The sequence below is a fragment of the Rhinolophus sinicus genome, chromosome 15 (assembly GCF_057876585.1).
Source record: "Rhinolophus sinicus isolate RSI-liver-muscle chromosome 15, RSI-T2T, whole genome shotgun sequence".
NCBI classification, from domain to species: Eukaryota; Metazoa; Chordata; class Mammalia; order Chiroptera; family Rhinolophidae; genus Rhinolophus; species Rhinolophus sinicus.
This window is the reverse complement of record NC_142515.1, coordinates 97,872,053-97,891,614: the sequence shown is the minus strand read 5'-3', so window position 1 is coordinate 97,891,614 and position 19,562 is coordinate 97,872,053. Positions and strand designations below refer to the sequence as shown.

At 40.0% G+C, this 19,562-nt stretch overlaps 1 protein-coding gene across 1 annotated transcript in view; it reads left to right on the top strand.

Moving 5' to 3' along the window:
• The first annotated feature begins 11,712 nt into the window (after window positions 1-11,712).
• LOC109447280 (putative ATP-dependent RNA helicase DDX60) overlaps window positions 11,713-19,562 on the top strand; it is an 85,385-nt gene continuing 77,535 nt past the window's right edge. Inside the window, exon 1 of the mRNA XM_019731470.3 lies at window positions 11,713-15,499. The gene's annotated coding sequence lies outside the window, so the exon portion shown is untranslated. The remainder of the gene's footprint in view (window positions 15,500-19,562) is intronic.

Here is a 19,562-nt window from a genome sequence, read left to right as displayed (position 1 = left end):
GGCAGATGAGCTCCAGGACAGATTCTGGCCTAGAGGTAGATCAGATGAGTCATCTGTAGGAGTTTGAAAGGGAAGTAGTGCTGGTGGTGAATGTATTAACCCTATGAGATACCATTCTTAAAAGGAAGAGATAAAATAAGGCTGGCGCTCATTCTTTTTATTGTTTTAAAGATGAAAGTTACTTCATTATTTTAATAGAATAGATTGTAAATGCCAGTTGTATTGGATTTCTGTTACTGTTGTAATAAATTACCATAAACTTAGGGGCTTGAAATATACCAATCTGTTCTCTTACAATTCTGGAAGTCAAAACTCTAAAATCAAGGTATTAGCAGTGCTGTGCTACTTCTGAGGGCTTCAATGGGGAAATTTGTTTTCTTGCCTGCACTACTTGGCTTGTAGCACCCTCTTCCATCTATAAGCCAGCACCCTAGCACCTGCTCTGTCCTCTGACCTCCTGCTTCTCTCTTACAAGGATTCTTGAGATTGTATTGGGCCCACCCTGGATAATCAAGTATAATCTTTCATCTCAAAATCCTTAAACTAATCACACATGCAAATTTCTTGGTGTCATATAAGGTAATATTCATAGGTTCTGGAGATTAGAAAATGGACATCTTTGGGGGGCATTTATTTGTCTATCACAGTCCACTCTCTGCCCCCAAAGAGTCACATCTGTTTCATATGCAAAATATATTCACCCCATTCCCAAGTCCCCCAAAGACTCAACCCATCACAGCATCAACTCAAGTGAAAACTTCCATCTAAATCTCAATAGCTCAAAAGACCCAAATCTCATCATCTAAATTATGTAAATCAGGTATGGTTGAGTCTTTGGATATGAATCATTGTGAGGCAAAATTCTTCTCTAACAGTGTACCTTTGAGGCTAGAAAACAAGTTGTCTGCTCCCAAAATATAATGGTGGGGCAGGGATAGAGTATCAGTCATAGACATCCCTGTACAAAAAGAAAGGAAATGGAAGTATCAAAGGTATCACTGGTCCCAAGAAACTTCAGAATCCATCAAGGCAAACTCCATTAGATTTCAAGGCATGGGAATAATCCTTTGTGGCTCTGGGCTCTGCCCTTTGGGCCTGAGGCTCTGCCTTGAAGTCATCCTTCCTTTTTCATAAAAGGTAACAAGATGTTTGAAGCTGAGTAGTTAAATAGACTGTTTCTTGTCTGCCAAATTTTGGGAGTCCTACAACTTTCTTTCATTTCTCTCTGTCCCTTTCAATGCAAGCTGGCAGTGTTTCTGATATAATATCCTTAGGTACCTTGTGGGTCTCCTATGTAGTCACAAGGATTCTCTCCATTGTGTTAGCAAACTCAGGTTTTGCTGCTTGCTGCTCATGAGCCAGTGATTGAGAGATGGGTTGGTGGAAAGAAAAGTAGGTTTATTAAAAATGCTGACATTCCAGGAAGATGGTGGACTGCCATCTCAAAGGCCATCTGCCCCATTTCTTGAATGGTCAAGCAGTTTTATAGATATACAAGAAGAGGCAAAACACAAGGAAGGAGGAGTTAGTCATGCAACTCCTTTGTGCTGACGTCCAGGTGAATATCTTCTGGGGTCCAGTTTGTTCTGCAGTGGTTACCTCAAACCTGGTCTTAGGGGTGATTCATATGTCCTCTGATGGAAAACTGCAGTCCAGAATTGCAGCCTGGTTGCTGGGTCCAGATGTCTAAGGGCTCAATTGATTTCTTTCAAGTTAGTATTCTGACAATTAATCAGATTAACAGAGTATGCAAGTAACCTCAAGAAAATAAAGTTGTTGAAGAGGTAGGAGGGAAAGGAAACAAAATAATAAAAAAGAAAAATAAACTAGATTGTTAAATCTTGAAAAATATACTGTTACAATTATAATTGGACAAGAGTCTTTCATGAAAATTCCGTGTATATTACTGACTTTTGCAAAGAAGCCTGAATAGATCCATGAGCTGCATGCCTAATTTCTTTATGAGCATGCTGTGTGATTAATTGCTCTTACCTTTTGATATATTTAAGGCACTAACAAAAGGTTGTCTAACCATAATATTGGCTTGCCAGAATATGTTTTCCTGACAGTGAATCTCCTAATTTTAGCATCTTTTGAAATCTGAATAGGCTGAGAATTTCCCAGTTCATCAACTCATGATTTCTGTTTGCTTAACAGTTTTTCCCTATTATAAAGACACTTGTGATTATATAGGTCCACCCAGAGAATCCAAGGTAATCTCCCCATCTCAAGATTCTTATTTTAATCACATTTGCAAAGTTCTTTTAGCTGTGTAAGATGATATAGTCACAAGTCTGAGGATTAGGACGAGGACATTTTTGGGAGACCGTTATTCAGCCTACCACAATAGTAGACACAGAGAGATTAATGGTATAGGAAATTAAAGAATAATGGGGTGAGATTCTTCAGGAAATTGCAGGTAATCAAATCCAAGAGGGTTAGTTGTGTTGTGTATGGAGAACCATACAGTGTTTATAGGCTATAAGTAAGGATATGGATGAAGGTTTCGGACAGTTGATAGGATTCTCTTTGAAGTAGCAGATATTGCATATGCTGAAGGGACTTAGAACAGCAAAATGCTGTAGAGTTTGAAGGGCCTGTGTAGAGCGCCCCTGGAAGCTGTTAGAATGAGTTTTGTGTGAGCAAGAGTACCTCCATGTGGGACATGTGCAGAGAACTTAGCAGACAACATCCAGGCAGCTGCCTGGTTGCCCTGGTAATTGGGTGTAACCAGCTACACTCTGAAGGTCTGCTAGTGATGATAAGAGGATTTCAGGGTTGCCAGCTAGCTGCCCTCTTAAGGTGACTTCAGGAAGGCACTCAGAACTGCATAAGAACTGAGGACTTGTGCAGCTCAGAGAGCCGGTCTCAATTGAGAGGTGATCACGCTGCCACTCTACTCCAATAACCCTCCACTCTGCTCTGCTTGGCTCAGACTGAACCTCTGTCAGACCGACCTTCCAGACCAGCCACCCTTCCTTCCTCCACTATAGGACTCTGATTGTTTTGGGACTGGTTCATTACTCTATTTTCCCCCATTATTGTATTACTGTGTGTGCTTTATTGTTTGGTGTATTGATGATTTATGTTTGAGTAAACAGCATATTGAAAGGCATTTCAGATCTTTCATACTCTGTTCTTCACTCATGCCACGGCTACTGCGGAGGCCTTAGTCAGTGCCAGGTAGGTCCTGGGGGTCTGAGTCTCTCAGGTGTTAGTCCCCCTGACTTGCAGTTAGTCCCCCTGAAAGGAGAGGAGGAGACTGCAGCTCAGACTGAAAGTCTAGCAGTCACTTGTGACAGGACCATTGTAAAAAAATAAAATATAATAAGGGAAAGGTGGTCATAAACAATATATTTGAGGTAATGAATATTAGATAATTTCTCTGAATGTCCTGGCATAGGAAAAGGATGGTTTCCATGATCCAGATTATCAAATTGCAGGGTAGGTACAGAGGAAAGTCAGTGGGTGAAACAGTTGAGGGTGTAGATGAGAGAAAGGTTGAGTGACTGCTCATGGAAGTGGCTCTGGGGAGGCAAAAGTGTGAGGCTGCCAAGGAGGCTGAGAGATTGGGAGAAAGGAGAAGTCTCTGAAATGTGGAAATAGAGTTTATGTTTCTCAAGTTTCTGAATAAAGTCCAGGGTGGGGCCAAGGGAATAGATTGTTAGAGTGGAAGCGAACCAGATTCCAATTTGGAGTAGAGTTTGCTTATGGGAATTGTATACATATTTTGGGGTGGCAGGTAGGAAGAGTGGAGTTAACATGTAGGGATCCCACCGGATAAATCTGTATCATTAAAAGACAAAATAACAAGAGTTTCTCCTTTACTTTAAGAACTTGTTGGACCTATTTTAGTAACAATCCAAGGAAGACATCATAATTAAATCCTATGTGCTTTGGGGTAGAAAACTAACATTGTATCATCTAAAGTACTTGAATAAGATAATTTAATAGGCACAGAGACTATTGTGCTTAGGCAAAGATGCTTGAAATAAGAGAAAATTTCAAAATCTTGGCTACTATTTACTAGCTGTAGAACCATGGACAAATAATTTAACCTTAATAGCTAGCTCATAGGTTCTTAGATTTGAAAGCTGCTCAATAAATATTTGTGGGATGACAATGACCAACATAATTGTTGAGCATTTGACTACATGGCAGGCACTTGCTAAGTGTTTATATGTATTTCTATTTTTACCTTTACAACCTCTTTATAATAGATGTACTGTAATTATCCCCAATTTATAGATGAAGAAAGAGAAGGAGAGAAAGATTAAATAGCCCAAGGACTCACAGTTAGTAATTGTTGGGCGAGGATACTGATTCAGATGGTCTGACCCCCAAGGCCTAAAGCTGTTAACCAGGATTTGTAGACTGAATGCCTGTGTGAATGAATGCAAATGACTTCATAGATTCTGAAGATAATCCAGGGTGAGTAAAACCCAGCTGAAGTGATTGTCTCATAGAAGTTTTCAAATAGAATTTCATTTGACTTTGTCAGAATTTTCATTTTTTTTGCACTGACCCAAACCAGATGCTATAGAACACATTCCTGCCCCTCATATCTCTTTGTTCACCAACTCTAAACCTAGAAAATAGAGATTATTGATAAAGACACATCATTTTTAAAGCTTTCCAATGATTGATTGACATTTTCATCATAGAATTTCCAGTCATTTTCTAATTGCATAGTATTTTATAATTTTTTTAATGGTTTGCTCTGCTTAGGATGGTTCAAGATGGGTTATCTTTAATCAGCTGTGAGTACAGTGGCTGGCAGTACTTGGCAAGATTATCATTTGGGGCCACATATATTCCTCTGTTCTCAGTAGCTATTAATGGAGTAGCTGGAAAGCAACATAACCACTACAATGTGTTCTGACCCCATGTGACTTCTGCATGGCTATCTGTCGTATGAGCCTTCTTAAATTTTGACTCTTTTTACGTCATGCCTGGGGAGAGATACAGAGATTTATGCTTTTTAAAATGTTCAGACAACTGTGGTCAAGTTTCTGAGGTGTGCATTTACATAAGATTAAATTGAAATGGCTCAATCATGAGGGGAAGCAGATTAAATTGAGGTAACAAGAGAAGACCGAAAGGGAACATCCCACCTTGTCCTCTCCTCTGTTATTCTCTCATGGAAATAGTTTCAAAAAGGAAAGGTTGGAGCAGGATGAGTGAGCAGACCTTAATCCAGCTGTGGTGAGAGATCACCTACAATCCACATGTGGTTTGTTCCTGGGCAAAGAGAAGAGTCGCGTAGTCTTCATTATGGATTATCCTGCAATAAAAGAACAGCTGCTCTGTTCCCTGAGAGGCTGTCAGCACCAGGCAGTCCTAGAAAGCTACTGTTAGTCTCTTTCCCCTCAGTTCAGAGAAACGCTTATCAGCACCTATGACTTTTGACTCATTTATTTATCCTATTTTATTACTTTTAGTTTTGCAAAATGAAATAAGAGCATTGTGGAATAATAGATTGTGTTTATGAATGGAGATATAGTAGAAACCAATGATCTTTTCTTTTCTATATCCTCTTTCTATTATCATCTTTTATATCACCTACATCGGTTTAAATATACCAACTAATCATAGGCGTGGAGGAGAACAAGTGAGTTTAATATACCCATTTAGTGATAGAGTTGATAAACTGGAAAAGAATGTAAGTTGATAATTAACTTTACAGGTGGGATACTAAAAAAGAACCAGTCATTTTAATAGTGCATTATGTATATTATATTATCTTGCTTAATCCTCACAACAAACCTGTGGCATAGAGATAATTATCTCCATTTTAGAGATGAGGGAACTAAGGCATTTATAAAAGGTTGAGAGACACTTTGGAAACTGCATAAGTATTATTCTATAAACCAAAATAGAAGCATACTGTCAGTAAGAACCTCAACACACACACATATACACACACTCACACACACAAACACATACACACACACACAAAACAACAAATAAAACCAAAATAAAACAAATAAAAAAAGAACAAAAAAAAAGGAAACAAAAATAAACAAAAACTTACATGCTAGAAAATATAAAGAAAACTCAAGGATGGAACTAACAAATTATATTAAAGATGCAAAATAAAGAAGGTCATTTTCATACTTTGGGAGCCAAGTTTCTTTTAATCATTAAGTGTTTGGAGTTACATAACTTAGCCAATGCCAGTTTCTATTCCACTTTTCACTTCAGAAATTTCATTGAAACATGTTATGCAGTGAGTCTGAGGTAGGAAAAAAAGGGTAGAGAACTCTTAGCCCAGTACATGTGGGCTAAGACATGTGCCGATTGCCTGTTGGAGAACCTATTAGAAGGAGAATCAATATTGTTGATGTTGCTTTCACAGAAAAAGAACTGGCTCCAGAGTAATAATAATCGAGAAGATTGGGAGTTAGTAGAGGGAGTAAGTATGTTTTAGACAAATAAAAATAAATTATATATAAAAATAACCAATTTCTGAAGCTTATATAGATGATGAGAGAAGAGAAAACATAAATGTATTTGAAATTTTTAATGACAGACTCTTAAGGGGCTACTCTGAGAATCAGAGATACCCCTGGACATTAAGATTAGTAGATTTTGGTTCTAGTTGGCTAGTTGTATGCCATGTTTATTTGCCCTTTTTACTGCAGTGATAAAATAAATAAAGGTAAAGATGGTATGATGTCAGGAAATACTAGTTCAGCAAATATTTTCACCTACCTTTTTGGCACAGTCAGAATGCTAAGTTCCATTAACTGTTAACCAAGAAAAAACTGGAAACCAAAGTACTCTCTACCTTCTATTCCCCCAAATGTTATCTAAAAAGGAAAACTGACTTTATTAAGAAAATGTATTCATGATAGTACATTATTATTTATTTCACCAAAGATTTGCCATTGTATGCTATGTAAAGGAATTTATTAATTTTCTTGATGTAAGATCATGTTTATTTTCTGATTAGAAGTAGTAGATGCTCTTTGCAGAAAATTGTAAAATATTTAGGAGCAGAATAAAAATTGTCACCCACAATTTCATCAGTTTGAAGTAAACAATTTGTTACCAGTCCATTTGGTAACCAGTCCATTTGGTAATTCATCTCTTAAATTTTCAGTTAAGCATATCTCTATATTATTGGTAATCATATTTTAAATATTATTTTTTATTCTAAGAGTTTTTGTATTTTGTTCAAAAATTACAAAACAAAAATTATTGAGAAAAAATCTCAGAGTGGGTGATTTATGAAAGGGTCCATTTCACTGCACCATTGTGAATGATGATATCAATGGGCTGTTCCTCGCTTTTTTTAAAAAAAATGTGTTTGCTAATTTGATAGAAAAAAGTTTTACCTCAATTTTGCTTTATTTTTTTTTTTTATATTTTAAAATACTAGAAGGTCTAAAAATGCTTCTATAATTTGTAATTTGATCTTTTTGTGCTAATTTCCTATCTTATTATAGTGCTTTAATTTTGTGTGTGTGTGTAAAGAATATTAACCTTGTGTTATATTGCCTAAAAAATAGTTTCCTTGTCTATATAGTATTTTTTCAAGATTGTTGATAACTTTCTGCATTTTGAATTTGTTCTCTTACAATATGAAGTTTTAATTTTTAGAGTGCAATATTTTCAACTTTTCTCAGGTGACTTTTTTTTCATTTTTAAAAAGATTTTTATCTTGTTCTTTAGATTCCACATATACATGAAGTCCCATTGCATTTGTCTTTCTCTGTCTGACATACTCCACTCAGCACAATTCCCTCCAGGTCCATCCATGTCACCATGGCTGGTAAGAACCCATTCCCTTCCATGGCCAAGTAATATTCTATTGTATATATGGAACACCTACTCTTTATCCATTCATCCATCGATAGACACCCAGACTGCCTCCACATCTTGGCCATTGTACGCATTGTGGCAATGAAGTTATGGATGCACACATCCCCTCAAAGTAGCGTTTTGGGTTTCTTTGGAACCAGAAGTGGTATTGCTGGGTCCTCCTCTGTCTCTTGTTGTATGTAGCCTTTGTTTTAAAGTCTGTTTGGTGTGATACAAGTATTGCTACCCCAGCTTTTTATTCATTTGTATGTTTCCATTTTTGTGAAACGTCGTTTTCCCATTCCTTTATTTACAGTCTCTGTGTGTCTGTTGATCTAAAGTGAGTCTCTTATAGGAGCATATGTAAGGGTCATGTTTTTTTTATCCATTCAGCAACACTATGTCTTTTGATTGCATCATTTAATCCATTTACATTTAAAGTAATTGCTGACAGATATGTAGTTATTGCCACTTTATTATTCATATTTTTTATCCTTTTCTCTCTTGATTTGCATTTGTCCACTATATACCACACCCAAGGTATTATGGTTAAAGCAAATTTCCCATGCACTTTCACATTTACCAACAGAACCAACCCATGGCCATCTGAGGTTGAGAAGTGGCATTAGTGGCCTTTTGCTGGGTCCCAGTTCAGCTTCCAAATAATTATTTATTCTTCTTATAAAAAGTCCTACCCTTTTGAAGCTCTTATTATTTGAGCTGACCATCCTTCATCCTACTTCTTTTAATCAACACTTTGGATCCAGATGGACACTTGGTTCTCTTCTTCACTCCAAGTCCTGCCATTATTCTGGGTGACGTCAGCACACATTTGTCTATTCCACACCCTGGCATATTGCTTCATATTTGTTGTTTGACTTGCTTATGTCATTTATCTTTACCTCCATTCACCTTCAATGCTTTGGTTCTATAACTATACTTGGATGAACTCGACTTCCAAAATCCTAAATCAAAGTGTGCATGAATTATGCATTGCTGGATAGCAAATTACTCCAGAACTTAGAGGCTTAAAGCAATGCACTTAAACCTAGTATGTTTTCATCCAGAGCATTAAAAGTTATCCTCATTGATTTTAAATCCCTGAAACAAAGTGTCCTCTAATCCAGGCCAGCTCTTATCTCTGAATTTCCAAACCTTTAGATCCATTTATAAGTGGATTAGTTTCTACACACTTTAAATGTTCATGCTTTAAAATGTTCATGCTTTAAAATGTTCATGTTCTTTGACAGATCCTATTCTATTCTTTGAGGACACATATGATATCATGTTTACCCAAACATTATTTATAATAGCAAAAAAATGGTAAAAACCTAAATCTCCAATTTATGAAGTGGTTAAGTAAACTTATAGAATTTTACAGTGGTCATAGAAATTAATGTTTATGAAATGTTTATAATAGCATAGAAAGACTCATAGAGTGATAATGGAAAGGAGAAGAAATCATTTGTATTTATATGAGTGCATTATTAAAAATGGAAGCACCTTTTTATAGCTAAAGATTTTAATGTTTTAAATTTAGTTGATATAAAGAGAAATAAAGGTATGACTGGAAGACATAGTTTATTTTTTTCTTCACTAAAGGAGAAAGGCAAATCTACCAAAATAATTGGCTTTGAGATTTATATGACCTAAATCAAAACTCACAGTCTTTTGTTTACCTTACAGTTTGCATTTTCACATGCTTCATGGAGATACTTAGTGAGGGAATATCAAACTTGCAAGTTGAGTGGTCACTACCAGACAACTAGGGGACAGCTGTATAACAATTTCGAAAGCTGCTTACCAAAGAAAAATGAAAGTCGTCTAATGTGGAAAGATGTGCTATCACTCTGTGGGAAAATAGAAATGAAGGAAGACTATGGTAAAGGAGGAAATCAGCTGTTGGACCAAAGTGGGATTTAAATATTTTAAAAATGCCAACCGTCGAAGACAGTTGCTGTGCCACACAAAATTCCAAGGTCTGTTCTTTGTCTACTTCTGTTGGACTAACACTTTGCTCAGCACTATTTTGAGAAAGAATTTTCACAGAACTGGCATATCTTCAGCCCCCAACGTTTCCTTTCGTTGACTAATCAGCAGGTGTCGAAAAGCCTGTGGCAGAAATATCACAGACCCAGTTACTCATTTTAATTTTATACCTATGTCTGTGATTTTGTTTGAATGTTTTATTTGTTGCTGTAGGATAAAGAGGTAAATAAATTATTGCTGACCTAATTACTTTTCCATGGGTATTCCTATAAATTTATTAATACCATCTGTTTATTTATGATTTATAAATTAAATATTTTAAATTAGGTTAGATCACATGTTTCAAACCTAAACAAATTTAGTAGAGAATTAACTCTCTTTGTAATGAAAGATGTTGGTATGATGATTTTTAGAAAGCATGCAACCATCTTGGCTTTTAAAAAAATCTATTATATCTGGAAAAAATAAGTCATTTTGAAATTCCTTACAAAGTTATATGTCAAGTGAGCTTCTGAAACAACCATCACATCATAATCAGAGAAAAAGTAAAACACAAAATACAGTATTAAATTGCTACACTCAACAAATAATTTTTGGAAATGTAACCATAAGACCTAATTACATATGACCTAATCGATGAAGGGTAGTTATCCTCACTGTTTCTCCATTTAACAGCCCAATGTATCATGTTCCTAAACCTGAAAAGAATGAATGGCTGCTCACAGTGGAGTACCACGACCTTAATGCTGTGGGTCTCATTAAGACATTCATACCCAATACTCAATATTATTAAAATTACTGGCTCCATCCAATAAGCAGTCACCAAATAATTTGCTATTAGAGCAATAGCTAATACAACAGTCCCCCTTATCTGTGGTTTCACTTTCTGTGGTTTCAGTTACCCTTGGTCAACCATGGTCTGAAAACATTAAATAGAAAATTCCAGAAATAAACAGTTCGTAGGTTTTTAATCATGTGCTATTCTGAGTACCACAATGAAATCCCAAGCTGTCCTGCTCAGTCCTGGGATCATCCCACCCTCTAGTTATCACAAACCCTGCCTCCCACAGTCCTACCATGTTCACTTTACTCTTGAGTTCAAGCCCTGTGTGGCACTGCATGGCACGTGGGCTCCTCCTGCCCTGTGCTGTGGATATATGTGACTAATAAACTGCTGTAAATCACATCTGTCCAAAGTTAGGCGTCATGGGTTTGGCCATCCCCATAACTCCAGGGTAGGAGTCACTCCCTCACCAATGGGATGGAAGCAGGCATATCAAACACTTGGAGGGGTCTAAAAAGAGAGGAAATACTAATAGGTAGATTTAATTCGCAAGCAGTGAGGAAGTGTTGAAATGCCTTTTAGCAGGGTCTTGATGTGCTCAGTTTTACATGCTAATAGATAACCCTGGCAGCAGAGTAGGAAATGGAATGGAGAGACAGAAGAGAATAGGCTGGAGTTAGAAGGGCATAGGCTCTGTCAGTAATCCAGATGAGAAATGGTGATGTGTGCTCTAGCCTTTGGAAAATGGGAGACAGAAGAGATTCTAGATCCTTAAGTGTTAAGGAATTCCAATTCACTGGGATGTAAGGGACATTAACAATGGTTTCCAGGCTTCTAATTTGAGCAGTTGTTACGCAATGATTCTATCAATCCTGGTAGAAAAGGTAGGAAGAGAAATTGATTATGTACAGCACCCCTGGAAGCTGTTAGGATGAGTTTTGTGTGAGCAAGAGTACCTCCGTGTGGGACATGTGCAGAGCACTTAGCAGACAACATCCAGGCAGCTGCCCGGTTGCCCTGGTAATTGGGTGTAACTAGCTACACTTCGAAGGTCTGCTAATGATGATAAGAGGATTTCAGGGTCGCCAGCTAGCTGCCCTCTTAAGGTGACTTCAGGAAGGCACTCAGAACCGCATAAGAACTGAGGACTTGTGCAGCTCAGAGAGCCGATCTCGACTGAGAGGTGATAACGTTGTCACTCTACTCCGAGAACCCTCCACTCTGCTCTGCTTGGCTGGGACTGAACTTCTGCCATACCAACCTCCCCAACAACCCACCTTTTCTTCCTCTACTAGGACTCTGATTGACTTTGGGACTGGTTTGTTACTCTGTTTCCCCCCATTATTGTATTACTGTGTGTGCTTTACTGTTTGGTGTATTGATGATTTATGTTTGAGTAAGCAGCATTTTGAAAGGTATTTAAGATCTTTCGTACTCTGCTCTTCGCTCATGCCACGGCTACTATGGAGGCCTTAGTCAGTGCCAGGTAGGTCCTGGGGGTCTGAGAGTCTCTCGGGGGTTAGTCCCCCTGACTTGCAGGAAGAGCCTGCAGCTCGGACTGAGAGTCTAGCAGTCGCTTGTGACATAGGTTTAAAGAAGAATACTGTAGCAGAAACCAAGGGAGAAGAAGCTCTTTGGAAAAGAGAGATTGGTTTAAAATCTCTCAAATATTTTAGAGAGATGGATCATGGACTAAATGAGCATTGTTTGGATATCTCAGTCACTGGGTCACCATTGGCGATCTTTGACAGAGCAGCTTCAGAGCAGATTTAGCCTAAAGGGGACTGAGGATTAGGAGGAGGGTGAAGAAGTATAGACAATGTGTGTAGACCATTAGGGGTACTGTACCAAAAAGAAAAAGGATGAAATAGAGCAGGGGATCATTTTTGTTAGTATTTTTAAACGGAAGTGACTTGAGTCTATTAGTGGAATGAACAGTACATTTTAGTTGACCGGATGAAGTTGAAGATACAACATCCTGAAGAATACTGGACTGAGGGAACCAAATCCAGATCATAGAGAGTTAGTTATGCTGGTTTGTGAGTGACGTCTGGTGTATTCTTCTCAGACCCTAAGTAAGGATGTTATATGGAGTTATCATAAAGTTGAGAGAGAATTGAAAAAAGAGACATTCTGCAATTAGAAAGGATTTGAGGAGAATATAAAGTGCTGTAGGGTTGTAACCATCACGGTAAAACATGCCAAAGGCTTGGGCAGGGCGGGGAATAAAAAAGGATCAGCTGTGTTTGTAAATAGTTTGATGGGACACAAACTGGGTCATTTCCATCAGAATTCAGAACCAAAAAAACAGAATTGTTCCCGATTATCAAATTGCGGGCAAAAATGTAGAGCAGAGTTAATCGGCTCAAGCAGTTGAACATGTGAATTAGGGGAAGGTTGAACTGTTGACTCATGGCTGTCATCCCAACAAGACAAACATTTAGGCGTCCCAAGAGGCTGAAGTACAGTGAGTAAAAGGGGAGGTTCTGAACAGCAAAAATGGAGTTTGTGGTTATCAAGACTTGGACAAAGTCCAGAGTATTCTCCTGGGAGTAGGTGTTGAAGTGGATAAGAAAAACTAGACTAGAGCTTTTGTATGTCGGTTAAATACAGTGGTGTAGGAAACTGAAAAAGATTAGGTCAAAGTTTATTGTGTTTTCACTTATTAAAAGTTGAAACCTCCGTAAATATGACATATACACTAAAAAAGTTAATATCTCAATAATTTACCAAAAAAGAAAGCAAAGCAAAATTATTTGTCCATTAGTGAAAGACTTTCAGTTATAGAATGTAAAGCATTTGTCTGAGATCACGTAATAGAGAAGATTGTAGGAAGACCTTTGTGTTACACCAGCTTTTGAATCTTGGCACCATTTATTACCTGTGCTATCCCTCTAAACCTTCTTATTTGTCTCATCTATAAAATGACAAAAATAATGGTACACACATCGTGGAATTTTTGGGAGCACTAATGTAAGACTAAATGTAAAGATATTAGTATATTGCTTAGCAGACAGAAGCCTCCTCAATTAATGCGACTTCTTATTATAACACAATCCATTATTTCTGCTGGTAGAAGTGTGTTATCAGTGTCTTATTATATTAGTTCGCAATAGTGTATTATTAGGTTGGTGCAAAAGCAATTGCAGTTTGAAAGGTTAATAATTGCAAAAACCGCAATTACTTTTGCACCAACCTAATAGTTTCCTTTCGCTGCAATTACAACAAACTCAGTGGCGTGAAACAACATACATTTATTCTCTTACCATTCTGAAGGTCAGAATTCCAAAATCAGTCTCACTGGGCTAACGTCAGGTTGTCAACAGGGCTGGTTCCTTCTAGAGGCTCTGCAAGAGAACCCGTTTCCTTGCCTTTGCCAGCTTCTAGAAACTGCCTGAGTTCTTAAATGGTAGCCCCTTCTTTCATCTTCAAAGTCAGCAGTGTAGTGCCATCACATTCTATCACTGACTCTTCTGTCATCACCTTGGTTTCTTCGACACTTTGCTCCAGCCTCCCTCTTAGAAGGACCCTTTGAGCCCACCTGGGTAATCCATCGTAATCTCATCTCAAATGCCTTAATTTGGTCTATTCTGCAAAGTACCTTTTGCTATGAAAATTAACATGTTTACAGTTTCCAGGAATTAGGACATTGACTTCTTGGCTAGAGGAACGGGGGCATTATTCAGCTGACCACAGGCAAGTACATTAGACATTCATGAGGGACGGATATGAAAATAGTATAACTTTAGGATAGTCATGTGTCAGGTGGCAAGTTCATTTATTTTCTTCTCAATGTCATCATCAACAAACATATCACAAATTTGCAAATAAATAAATGAAAGCCTGATGGATGTGAAAAATGTCCACCCTCTCCAACCCCACCTTTTTCTTTAAAAACTTGTTTCTCCAATGTATGACTAGAAAATATGTCATTCACTGCTCTCTTTGTTCTGTTTTCCCTGTGGAACAGTGCCTGTACCTATGATCTTACCTTTCCCGCAGACAAAGGAGCTTGTGCTTTCCTGTTGTTGCTGAGACTACTCAACAGTTACTGTTGTCCCCACCTTCCACCTGCTAGAATTTTGATATATTTGCATATTTATAGCATTCATGAAGTTAAGCACACTGGGACATGCAAAAGAGAGGCTAGCGTTGAAACCCAAATGCAACCATCGACAGGCAGAAATTAAGTGAACATAACATCAGTTAAGGCAGAAAAAAAAGTGAGCATGTTGCATTTTCAAGTGATTTTTAATGGTGTTTCTTGGCCTCTGAAAGTACCAAAAATAGTTCACACAGAACAGTAATTAACCATTTCTCATAATAGAAACTCCAAGTTCATGTACTCTTACATATTATTTCTGTTTTTCTTTTTGAATGAAGGTGGAGCAGCAAGACCCCACATCTCACGGTGGAATTTCAGAGTCCACTGTCATATATTTTATCTATTTCTAAATTCCACCCCTATTTGATTTTGTCTTATTTAGATGCCCTAGATTTCTCTGACTCATTGACCTGTTTTATGTCCAAATTCCAAAGCCCGTATTATTTTGCCTCTGCTGTTCGTTATGCCTCGGGTTGAAGGGAAAGGGCTGAAACCCACTTTCCCTAAACCCGCCCCACCCAACCCCCATGGCAAGAAACGAAAGTTAAATGCCACTGAAATGAGAAAGGAAACCGAAACTCACTACCTAGGTGTAAAAGACCGGCTGAGGCAGATCCGCCCAGTATAACGCCCTGATCCAGTTGCCCCAGGAGCTCCCTTAAGACTCTGCTTTCCGTCCCCTCCCTGTCACTCTCTCCCCGCGGGGCGCACCTATCAGCGGGTCTTTGGACGCAGGAGGTTCGGTCCCCAGTCTCCGGTGAGGAGTGGGTGGTGTTCCAGAGCCGGACCTGGGGCTGGAGACCGTGTGTGTCAAGGTGAGGGATATCCCTAGAGCTAAACCTGCAGCGAAGATGTTTGGCGGGGGTTTTAGGTCTCGGATTGGTGGGGGGCGGGGGGGAGGGCGTGGTCTGGGAGCCCTCTCGTGTGCACCGGCCTGGGTTGGAGGGAACTGTGGGCACCACTGGGTTCCGAAAGCAGTGTCAGGATGGTTTCCTACTGTCCCGGGATGCAGGGCGTGGGGAGGAGAAAATAAAAGGGACACTGTGATGAGCGCCTAAGGTCTGAAATCTGGAGGAGAGGGGAGAGTGTTCAGGCATGTATAGAGTCCTCTTTAAAGGTGTGCCTGTGCCGTGCATCTGAGTTATTGAGGATGTCCTATGGGGTGTCATGTGGGGTCTCTGCTCCAGCTCCCTGCAAAAGAACACAGGACACGGTGAGGCCCCAAAGGAACACCCACGGAGCCATAGGTAGGGAAGTCATACGACTGTGGTCTCACTGGAGGCTGGGTTCACACAACATGCGACCTGCTGTCTGCTTTTCTGCCAACGGACCCCCAACCGACCTGCTTTCTGGGGCTCTGTCCCCACAGAGCACAATCAAGGGACGTCATATCTTAGCACAGCCAATAAAAACTAAGTATTGACAGCAGTAAGCAGAGCTTCCTCCTCTGTGCAGAATCTTGGGCCCAACTCCAAACTTGCAGAATCAGAATCAGCATTTTAATAAGATCTCTCAGGTGATTCCTATGCACCCTTAAATTTCAGTGACTTAACACAATAAAAAAAATTATTTCTTACATAACATAAGTGTGGGAACAGAGCCCCAGAAAGCGGTTTCCAGGCTCTCGGCCTCACATAGAAAGGTGCTGGCTCAGGTAGTAAATGGCCATCAGCTGTGATTGGATGGCCATCAGCTGTGGCTAGTTGGCCGTCAGCTGTAACCAGTGAGCCATTGGCCACTAATATAACTGCTATGGCTTTTCTAGCAGAAAATGGGGGGCTAGCAAGAAGATGGCGGCTGAGCTAACAAGCGGATTGCAGAGAGGTGGATGCCGCCAGAGAGAATATAGTGATGTGACTCCCCTACTTATGGCTCCGTGGGTGTTCCTTTTTGGTCTCACCTTGTCCTGTGTTCTTATGTGGGGAGCGGCAGCGGAGACCCCGCAGGCCGCCCTGCACGACAAATGGTGCAGCGAGCAGGGTATGGTGCCGGCCAAAGCTCGCCGAAGGGCAGTGGAGCAGTTTGTGCGTATGAACACTCAGTCTGAGGAAGACCAGGAGGAGCAGCTGCCGGAGAGCTGGACCCCCGTGGAGGGGTGGGAAGACTTGGATGGTTCGCCAACAAGCATAGGCCGGAGAAAGCGAAGATTGTTGCGGCCCTGTGGGCTGGGAAGTGTTTGCAGCCCGGACCGGGACTTGTAGTCTCAGGAGGAAACGCTTGCTGAGTCCTCCGTGGGAGATGAGGGTGAGGTCAAGGTCATCCCTCACCCCCAGGACAGTCCTGGCAAATGATTACGGACTATGGGGAATTGCCTTCCATCCCTAATTTAATGGACCGTTTGACTGTTTGCTTGGAACTTACCACCATGTAGTGGAACTGGTGGATGTTTGCTTTTGTGTCTTGACCGGCCACCATTGAGAATATGTAAGCACCTTGACTCTCAGTCGCTGTTGTTCCAGCACAGTACCCTGAGAGGCCCAGAGAGAGTGGCAGTGCCCTGAGAGCCCTGGCTGAGTCCAGGAAGTCTGGCTGTGCCCAGAGAGAGTGGCAGTGCCCTGAGAAACCCTAGCTGTGCCCGGGGAGACTGGTGGTACCCTAAGAAGCCCAGGAAGTCTGGCTATGCCCAGAAGCACTGGTGGTGCCCTGAGAAACCCTGGCTGTGCCTGGAGAGACTGGTGGTACCCTAAGAAGCCCAGGAAGTCTGGCTGTGCCCAGAAGGACTGGTGGTGCCCTGAGAAACCCTGGCTGTGTCCAGGATATTGCATTCGCCTCCAGGCTCCTCACACAGGGCCCCTTGTGGAAGATGCTTGTCACATAGATTGTGAGGCGAGACCCTGTAGGGGTGGAGTGTGAGGACAGAGCCCCAGAAAGCGGTTTCCAGGCTCTCAGCCTCACATAGAAAGGTGCTGGCTCAGGTAGTAAATGGCCATCAACTGTGATTGGATGGCCATCAGCTATGGCTAGTTGGCCATCAGCTGTAACCAGTGAGCCATTGGCTGCTAATATAACTGCTGTGACTACGCTAGCAAAAAATGGGGGCTAGCAAGAAGATGGTGGCTGAGCTAACAAGAGCGGATTGCAGAGAGGCAGATGCCGCCAGAGAGAATATAGTGATATGACTCCCCTACTTATGGCTCCATGGGTGTTCCTTTTTGGCCTCACCTTGTCCTGTGTTCTTATGTGGGGAGCGGGAGCGGGAGCGGAGACCCCGCAGGCCGCCCTGCATGACAATAAGTTAAAAGAATGTATTCATGGTCTAGCGACATATATTAGTTTTCTATTGCTGCAGGACAGATTATCACAAATTCAGTGGTTTAAATCAATAGAAATTTATTATTTTACAGTTTCTGTGGATCAGAATTCCTGACCCAGGTTAACTCTTTTACTCAGCATCTCACCAGGTTAAAATGAACGTGTCTGCTGGGGCCGCTGTCTCATCAAGGCACTGGGTGCTCATTCAGGTTGTTGGAAAAATCCAAGTCCTTGCAGCTGTGGGATTAAGGTTCCCTGTTTTCTTTCTGGCTGTTGGCGGTAGTTCCTCTCAGCCTTTAGATTCCAGCCTCTGGTCCTAGCCACGTGGCCCTCTCACAGCACACTGGCTTATGTCTTCAAAGCCAGCAAGAGAATGTCTTCCCTGTCTGCTATGATAGTCTTACATAATTTAACCCAATTGTGGGAGAGACTATCCCATTAAATTAACAGGTGTTGCCCTCACTCAGGTGGAGGACACTATATAGGGCATCTTGACCAGGGTGGCTGGAATCATGGAGGCATGACTTAGAATTCAGTCCACTGCTCATCAGCTTTTCTCCAGATGGTGTTTCAGGAACTTGACTCCTATCAGGTGGCTCCACCACTCCCTGGGCCTTGTGCTCTGAATGGGGCTATCTCCCCTCCAATATATAATCTGTGATTTCTCTTTTTTTCCCCCCTTTCTTCCTCTCTGTTTCTCTCTCTCTAAGGTTATTTAAATCAGAATCCAAATAAGGTCCTGACACTACTGTGATTGGATGGTAAATCTCTTAAGTTTTTTATAATCTCTTTCATCCTCTTCTAGTTTATTTGTTAATAAGAGGGGTATGTTGTTTTGTTTTGTTTGTTTTTGGTTTTGTAGAGATTCTCAAAAGTCTTCTTGATATCATTTAACATGTTATTGTGTCTTCTACTGTGTTTCCCCGAAAATAAGACCTAGCCGGACAATCAGCTCTAATGCGTCTTTTGGAGCAAAAAATAATATAAGAAAAAAGGAAAAAAATGGAAACATGAAGGTGTAAATTATACAGGCCTACTCTAGAATCTTGGGTTAGTTGTTCACAACAGACATCATCTGCTTTATTTCCAAGTAATTTTAAAATTTCAAATCCGCTGTTGATTGAGCAATCCAGTCAGGTATAAGAGATTTCTTTAAGCATGAATGGGAAGCATGAATCGAAGAGTCGATATTTCTAAATTCAGTCACAGATGGATCAGTTAAGAGTACCTGGAATTTTAGAGGGATCAGGTAGGAAGGAAAAGATAAATGTTTTAATTCTGTTTACAAAGGTATACTTTACCGAATTGCTATAGGTCATAGGTAGCTTAGGGGAAATTTTTTTCTTATATCTGAAAAACAAAGATCAAAACCCAGTAATATTATATATAAAAAAATCATAAAAATTATAATCCTTATTAGTTTACTTAGTTCTATATTATTAATTCTCATTGATCTCGATGCTTTTGTTATCAGTTTTATGAATCCAGGTTTTTCTTGGAGTTCTGTAAATCTTTATTCAATTCAGTGTTATGTTTTTAAAGTTATTAGTAACCTGCATTTTAGAGTACTTGTCAGTTTTTTTTTTAATGAATCTTTGAAGATGAAACACATCTTTGTAGGAATAT